We start from the raw sequence: 8,526 nt of genomic DNA on the forward strand, positions 1-8,526 counted from the left end.
AGTACAGAAAGCAGGTATAGATAGGACTTTTTGGAAATAATGAGGAACGAAGGGAGATCTCCAAGAAGTAAAGGAAGTTTTGTTTGCAAAATACTGCAGTAAAACAAACCCTGCTCTTTCCTTGTGTTATCCCACTATGTGTTTGTGTACTCTTGTGTATTTATTTTGTGTATTTATTTTCATAGAATATTTTCTGTTATAATATTAAGCTACATTCACTATGATGAGGAATGCTGTTAACCTCAAATATAATTTGCATCAATAATATGTTATTTACTTTGTAAAGATGTTTAGAAATTATTTATTCTATTTTGTTTCAAGGCTCTTGTGTGAAGTTGATGTTTCAAAAGTTATTCTGATCTTTTATGTATTTACTTATGTCATAAATACTGTAACACTGACGTATTTTGTAAAGCCTGTATTGGTGCAAATGTTATCTGTACTATTATGTTCTTTAATGATATACTTTGTACCTTTGTTATTGTATTCTCATGTTATAAAATTGTAATTGACACCTGTTCATCAAATTAAGTAACTTGTAAGTTACATTTCACTGCACACATTTCTGTTGGTCATAGTATATTGCCAATATGTGAGAAGTAGGGACTGATAGTGTTTGCATGTGTGTTAATAATTCAGTAAGGGACTGGATAACAGCATTGCTGGTTCTTAGGACATTTCAAAAACAATTTTTGTGAGTACACAAGTGGTGGTTATGGACTTGCTATATTATCCGCAAGACTCTTCAATTGTGATTGTGCTTCTGCACAGTCAAACAGATGTCTGCTGGCCATCTCTACAAGGACTACAGTGGGTATACACCTTTGATGACCCACCAATACCATTATTTCTACAAGGACTGCACTGGGTCTGCATCTCTGGTGGCCCACCAATACCGTAATCTCTACCAGGACTACAATGGGTCTACTCTGTGACGACCTACCTACCAATATTCTTGAAAACTTCGACTGACTCTGCTGTGGGTTTGCTCTGTTGTGGCCCATTACCTGTCTGCATGTCAAGAGTCAGCACTGTCTTTCCTTTGGAAGGACAACACCACTTCTTCAATACTGCATGGAAATCCACTACTTCCATGTGCAGTTTCTTTTATTGATCAGACTACGAAAAAAACACTGCAATTTTACTTTGATGAATGATCAGGACTGTCTTTATGGACTGTGAGAAAATTTTAGCTTTTGACCAACATTGTATCGATAAGTGTGGGCATTTCATTTCTTTGTTATTGTAATTATGAAAAAAAAATTCAAATCTGTATTGGCCACTGACCAAAACAATTTGTAAATTTTTTTGTGGGGAGCATGGGGGCTATGTAAGTAGGCTGTTTAGGTTTTTTTATTGGTAACGCCGCCGCCATGTAGCGCTCTGTATAAAAATCACTGGCTGTGCCGTGTGCAGTCTGTGGCTGGTTTGCATTGTTGTTTTCCATTGTAGTGTTGGGCAGCGGCGGCTGGATGTTAACAGTGCGTAGCGTTGCGCAGTTGAAGGTGAGCCGCCAGCATTGGTGGACGTGGGTAGAGAGATGGTGGAGTTTTGAAATTTGTAAGAATTGGTGTCATGAAGTGATATATATATATTATGACTACTAAGGTAAATACATTGTTTGTTCTCTATTAAAATCTTTCATTTGCTAACTATACCAATCAGTAGTTAGTGCCTTCCCTCGTTTGAATCTTTTATCTAGCTGGCAGTAGTGGCGCTCCCTGTATTGCAGTAGCTTGAGTAACGAAGATTTTTGTGAGGTAAGTGATTTTTGAAATGTATAGATTAATGTTAGTCAGGGCCATTCTTTCATAGAGATTTTTGAAAGTCAGATTGCGTTGCGCCAAAAATACTGTGTGTCAGTTTAAGCACAGTCATGTACAATTTTTCAAAGGGGACGTTTCATATCTGTATATATATAAGTCTTGTCACCAACTTGGGTGCGTGATCTGTAAAGCTGACTGTGCGATAATTCTGGCATCTCTCAGCTCTTGCAGTCTTCGGAGTTGTGTGTATCATATTTTTCCGACAATCAGGTCGTATGTCGCCAGACTCTACTAAACAACCATCACGTACAGATACCCTTCAAATTCCTGTCTGGGTTACGCAGGCATCGCGATAGCCATGCGGAATCTTCGACGGTTTTCCGTGCCAGGCATTTTGACAAGCATTTGGTGAGGCAACTGCAGATTGATAGGGAAGGTGGAAACAGCGGCTGAAGGTGCGCACGCGGCCTACCGCCTTTCAGTACTGATATATTGAACTTTATCAGTCCGAGAGTAGTATTTTCGTCAATACAACGTTCTTGTATTTATCAAGTCTACATCCGTCGAGATAGAGTTTAATAGTTTTAACTGAACACACTTACTTTTCTTTTTACTTTTAGAAAGTTGCAGCTTGGTATCTTTGCCTGTGACGATATTGTGTACCAAGGGACTGAGAGGGTTGAGCATCTGGATGTTCTAGCATGGACCCACAAATCGAGAGACCAACTTAGAAAATTTGGCTACTTCACCCTAACCTTGGCCACAAAAGTGGAAATAAAAACATGAACACCAACCCTCACCCTGCATACATGGTAACCCTTATTATAGCGCTGTGCCTACCTCCAATGTGTGAGCCCAGTATTCTTTCTCCTTGTTTTCCATTGCTGCTGTATTACCTCAGGTGTGACTTTGACCGGCGAAAGATCGTTCAAAGACCGTATAGTAGGCAGTGGAGAATTCAGAGGGTAACTCCACGTCAAGCAGTGGGTGTTGCCTTACAAATCTCGTGAGGACCCATATCAAAGGCTGAGTTGAACCTCGGAATAGAAAAAGTCCACTAGTGCTGAGATTCTGTGTCATAAATGATCAGTGCAGTTTTTAAATTACTGTTCATTGTTTCGGCAATAGAACGCCGAGGGCAGTACGGTAAGGTGATGAACAGAAGCGCTTAGAGTGACTGGACAAAAAGGCTCAGTACTGTCACCAACCTCTGTCTGAAGGAGGGCAAAAAGTGGAGAATACAACTTGCGTATGGTGAAGGCCGTAGCCATTCGAATGCACAGAACCAACTTTATACACCAGGTAATGGCGTCTTCATAGTCTAGGTGTAGCGCACTTGTGTAGTAATCGAAACGTCCTCGGCTCCCTGTGTGAAACCCGCAATGGGTTAAATTTTGATTAATAATAAATATTGGCGGCCAAAGACTTTCGGGGTAAGAAGTTCCCCTCATTATGCCAACGGCCTTGTTGAAGAGGGCGGAGGAGCGGACAGAGTTTTATCCCCCCACTTGTGCTTGGGGTGGGAAATACCCCTATAGGAGGAAGAATCAGCAGTGTTGAACGACATGTGGATGCGAAAGGCAATGGAAACCATTGCATCAGATCACGTAACGCTTATCCAGAGGATATTTGGCCTGTAACTGAACAAGTGTCTTGATGATCTCTCCATTGGAAAAAAGATTCCGGAACAATCCCCCCTCACCGATCTCCAGGAGGTGGTTGCCAGCATTAGGTGAGCATGAGAAAAAGATTGAATACTCAGATAAGGCATAAAGTTTTCGAGTCGCGGCGTTGAATGTCAGAAGCTTGTTCGTAGTAGGGATGGTAGAAAGCTTAAAAAGAGAAATGCAAAGGCTTAATCTAAACACAGTTAGGGTTATTGTTGTGTTCTGGAAAGAAGTCGTGCATTTGTGGTCATAAGAGTGTAGGGTAGTATCAAGAACAGCAAAAAATGGTTTAAAGGGAGAAGGATTCTCTATAAATAGGAAGGTAGGGCAGAGAGACTTTTACTGTGATGTAGCACTTCTTATCACAATCGACAGCAAACCAACACCGACAACGATAGTTAGGATATACATGCCAACGTCGCATACTGAAGATGAAGAGATATACAAAGTGTATGATTATTAGGCCACGGATTTTTAGGACGTAAAAAGTGTGTTTTAGGCATCTAAAATAGGCTCCTTCAGTAGTTCATTTAGGCTATATAAAACCTAAAATAGGCTCTAACAAAAATGATACAGAGAAAATAAAAATAAATTAAAATACACAGTCTTGACAGTATGAACATCTTATTAGTCATTAAAACAAGGAGAATGAATATTTACACAGTTACAGAGCACAGAAATCTGCAACATTAATGTTGAACATAACTCCAGATATTTTTTAGTTCCTGTAAGATAATGATCACCGTAAAAAAAGATGTGGCAATGCTGTAATTAATACATTCTTAGTTTCACATATTCTGACCGTAGTTGGCTTCACAATAAATAACCAAAATCTTTTTTATGTTTTCTAGTGAAAAAATGTTGCGCTTGTCAGTCAGAATCAATTTATACACTAAAAAAGGACGTTCTACATGAACAGATGTGACAGGGGCGTAATTCATTTTCGGAAATTTGGACAGGAATGCTGCAGTCAGGAGTGCTGGATTTCCCATTAAGTATGTCGGCAGCTGCACACAACTCCTTCAGGCCAGAATTCTTCTGCAAAACCGTTTGCATTTTTGCCCATACTTTTTCTCCTACCTCACTAGGCGCTTCATTAATTTTCATTTTGACTTCTTCAAGAAATGAAATATTGTCGTAGATAGGTCTCCCTGAGCCTTCTAATTGTGAAATTATTCTTGCCATAAATGTGTAGTGGGCCGTAATGTAAGATAAGTCCCGTTTTAAAGAAGAATCTTTGAGTAACTCCATTGGAGCAGTTACGGATGCAGCATTCTCCGGTATATTTTGAACCACCTTCTGGACGGCTGAGAGATGCGTACTATAGTTTTCTGCTGCTATCAGCCACGTGCCCCAGCGGGTGACAACAGGCGCTGGCGACAATGGGACATTTGGAAGCTGTTCCTTGAATGCTTGTATTCTTGATGGTGCCTTAACAAAAATTTTCTTCACCATACATATTACTTTATTTACTTTAGGAAATTGTAGTCTTGCTTGCTCTGCTATGCGGTTGATCCGATGCACTACACATGTTACGTGCAGCATCAATGGGTAGAATAATTTTAATAGTTGAAACTCTGCTATCATATATGTAGCAGCATCAGTGACGGCCAGAAGCACCTTATTCTCATCCACTCTGTTTGGGTATAGCACCTTAAGCCCATTGTTCACAAACTGTGCTATTGTTTGTTGGTTAGTTTTTGCAGGCTGTTTTGAGTAAATCAAATGAGCCCTGGATGGAGCAGCTGGATCTAACTTGCCAATAATCAGGTTTGAAATGTAACGGCCAAGACTGTCAGTAGTTTCATCCACAGAAATCCATATACAAGATTCTCCAACATCTTCTAGGATTCTGTGCAATGCAGCATTGTAAGCTGAATCCATATAATTCTTACGTAAAGTTGACTCTGCAGGAGTAGACTGATGGCAGTACTTCTCAAGAAAACCTCTGAAAATAGGGTTTTCTAGTTTCCGAAAGGGGATGTTTGCTGCTACAAGTGCTTGACACAAATCACTGCAGAACATTTTTTTTTTTTTTTTTTGGAGGATTCACCAGATTTATTGGTTAAAAGAGTTTGCATCAATTTTGCTTTCGTTCAACATTAGCTTTATGTGCGATTCCATCTGCATGCTGAGTTAAGTGAGATTTCTTAACACTCGAAACCTAATACGAGAGAAAAGGGAAATGCAGTTTAGAATCGCATATAAAGAGTATTTCGTATTACTGAAGGATAGCGATAAAAAAGATCCAAAATGGATCTGAGCACTATGGGACTTAACATCTATGGTCATCAGTCCCCTAGAACTTAGAACTACTTAAACCTAACTAACCTAAGGATATCACACAACACCCAGTCATCACGAGGCAGAGAACATCCCTGACTCCGCTAGGAATCGAACCCGGGAACCCGGGCGTGGGAAGCGAGAACGCTACCGCACGACCACGAGCTGCGGACGCGATAAAAAAGAATCTTAAGTGACAGGAAAATAAGAAGTGTAAGAAAAACATCAACTAACCTCCTTGTTGCATGCTTGGCAGAAAATAATGTTCCAATCTGTTGTATAATGCGGAAAATCTTGCAGCCACTGCCTTATGTGAGTAGACTTTGAACTAGCTGTTTTCGGCATGGCGTAGTATTCTCACACAGAAACTAGAATTTATTTTGCACTTAGACCGTCAGTCACACTTAACACGTCGGACGCTATACAAGGAACTGATTTGTTTTCGCTGGGAAAAAGTGAACGATTTTTTTTTTTTTATTTTTTATTTTATTTTTTATTTTTTATTTTTTTTTTACTGCGGTGCATGGGAACGGTAGGGTTAGTACCGTACTCGTTGCTGTACATATGCACCTGACAGATGGCCGCCCCTTCTGAACAATCGAATGGAATCTACCGGTGCTTCAGATGAAAACATCTCACTACTGGCAAATTATTTTTCGAGCCGAAAAATTCACGAAACAGAGTAGTTTGATAGGATTGCCTGTAGACAGCAGCGAGAAAATGCGTGAAGGGCAGTAATTTAGCTATAGAGGGCTTCTACGATTAACATTGTGATTTTTAAATCTGTGCTCAGCTTAAGGACTATGAAACCGTTGCTTTGCGAAAATACGCAGCTGGCCAGAATCCTACGAACGAAATATTTTCAAATATAACATTTAGTGCTCCCACGTTTGATTCTAATGTGTAACTCAAATCTTTGACCGGTCAACCGTGCCGAGTGCTGTTGGTAGTAAGGCAATCAAAGGAATTGTAAACAGTCTCTAACGACCTTCGCCTTCGACGAGACGTAAAGCCCTAAGAGTACTTCCTTTTTCTAATCTTTGAAAACACAAGAACTGATGGATATTTCACAGCTGCGTAGCAACGTGAATAAATGAGTAATATTCCCACTATATTTTTATTTCTGTATGAAATTTAGCCTTTTTTACCTTCCACTCTATAAGAAATAAAAATTGAACCGTAACTGGTTAGAATACAATTTCTCTTTACACTAAATTTGCAACTGTAGTAAAACAGCAAGCTCCTAATCATAATTTCCACTCACCTCGCGTCTTGTGACAACACTGGTTCAGATTTATCGAAAGCACAACAACAAACGGCAAGCAGGCAGCAGCTAATCTAGATTTCTGTTTCAAAATGAAATTTCAAACAATATTCAAACTTATAATTAAATGTGTCCTTTGAGACTCCCGTCTCGTTATTATCTCACGATAATGATCAAATATGATCGAAGCAGACTAAATCAATTAAAATTTGTGCCGCGGCCGTGACTCGAACCCAGGTCTTCTTGCTTACTATGCAGATATGCTACCATTACACCACCGAGGCACTATGGCAGACATAGCTGCACGAACTACATAGGTCGAGTTCCCTCCCCCAGCACAAACTTTAATTCATTTTCCCTTAATACCGTCACTATTGCCAGGGCTCGCCGGTATTGGCGAGCTACCCAGCATTGTACGTAGCGGGACGTCTGCTGTACCATATGGTGATCTTCTCAGATCTTATAATTAAATGTGTCCTTTGAGACTCCCGTCTCGTTATTATCTCACGATAATGATCAAATATGATCGAAGCAGACTAAATCAATTAAAAAGTGTGCCGCGGCCGTGACTCGAACCCGGGTCCTCTTGCTTACTATGCAGATATGCTACCAGTACACCACCGAGGCACTATGACAGACATAGCTGCACGAACTACGTAGGTCGAGTTCCCTCCCCAGCACAAACTTTAGCTCGCCAATACCGGCGAGCCCTGGCAATAGTGACGGTATTAAGGGAAAATGAATTAAAGTTTGTGCTGGGGAGGGAACTCGACCTAGGTAGTTCGTGCAGCTTTTTTTGCCGTAGTGCCTCGGTGGTGTAATGGTAGCATATCTGCCTAGTAAGCAAGAACACCCGGGTTCGAGTCCCGGCCGCGGCACAAATTTTAATTGATTTAGTCTGCTTCGATCATATTTGATCATTATCGTGAAATATTCAAACTGTTACTTATCTCGTGGTGGAATGTGGATAATGATTTACAACGTGTACAATGATGAGAGAGAATTTATATAAAAATATAACAGCTTAATCAATTTAAATATTGACGTATGAGTCAGGGAAATGGAGTAGTCATTCTCTCAGGTCTGGGCAAGTAAACAAAGTTAACTTGCTGCCAATAATCAATACTACAAGTTACATGAGCAGTGCTGCAGCCTTTTCTCAAACTTATTGTGTTACAAAAAACTATGATGAAAAATTTATATTCCTTTCACTTTTCAATGAATACATCATATTCATTATAGCTGTCCTCCTGTTGCAGCTAAGCGGTCCAATCTCTGTACCTTATCGAGCTCCCCAGCAACCTCCTTCTGCTTCATTCCGTCATACTGTAACCCCATCTCTTGTCATATGTTTTATTATAGTAGTGAATATCCAGAACATATTCCTAGGGATTTAGATTAATTCTTTCAACAGACACTTTCAGTGCTCATAAGAGCGCTTTTTGTCTCGTAACGTTTATTATTTACACAGTTTCGCATCCCTCTACTTCTAGAGCTTCATCGAGATACTTGACATTCCAGTATAAGTTGTATGTAATGGATTTGG

The 8,526-nt window shown here is 40.0% G+C and overlaps 1 non-coding gene across 1 annotated transcript; it reads left to right on the forward strand.

Moving 5' to 3' along the window:
- Positions 1-7,786: 7,786 nt before the first annotated feature.
- Trnat-agu (transfer RNA threonine (anticodon AGU)) lies at positions 7,787-7,858 on the forward strand. The gene has a single exon. It is a non-coding gene; the product is annotated as a tRNA-Thr (tRNA).
- Positions 7,859-8,526: the final 668 nt, after the last annotated feature.

The sequence above is a fragment of the Schistocerca gregaria genome, chromosome 6 (assembly GCF_023897955.1).
Source record: "Schistocerca gregaria isolate iqSchGreg1 chromosome 6, iqSchGreg1.2, whole genome shotgun sequence".
Classification (NCBI taxonomy): domain Eukaryota; kingdom Metazoa; phylum Arthropoda; class Insecta; order Orthoptera; family Acrididae; genus Schistocerca; species Schistocerca gregaria.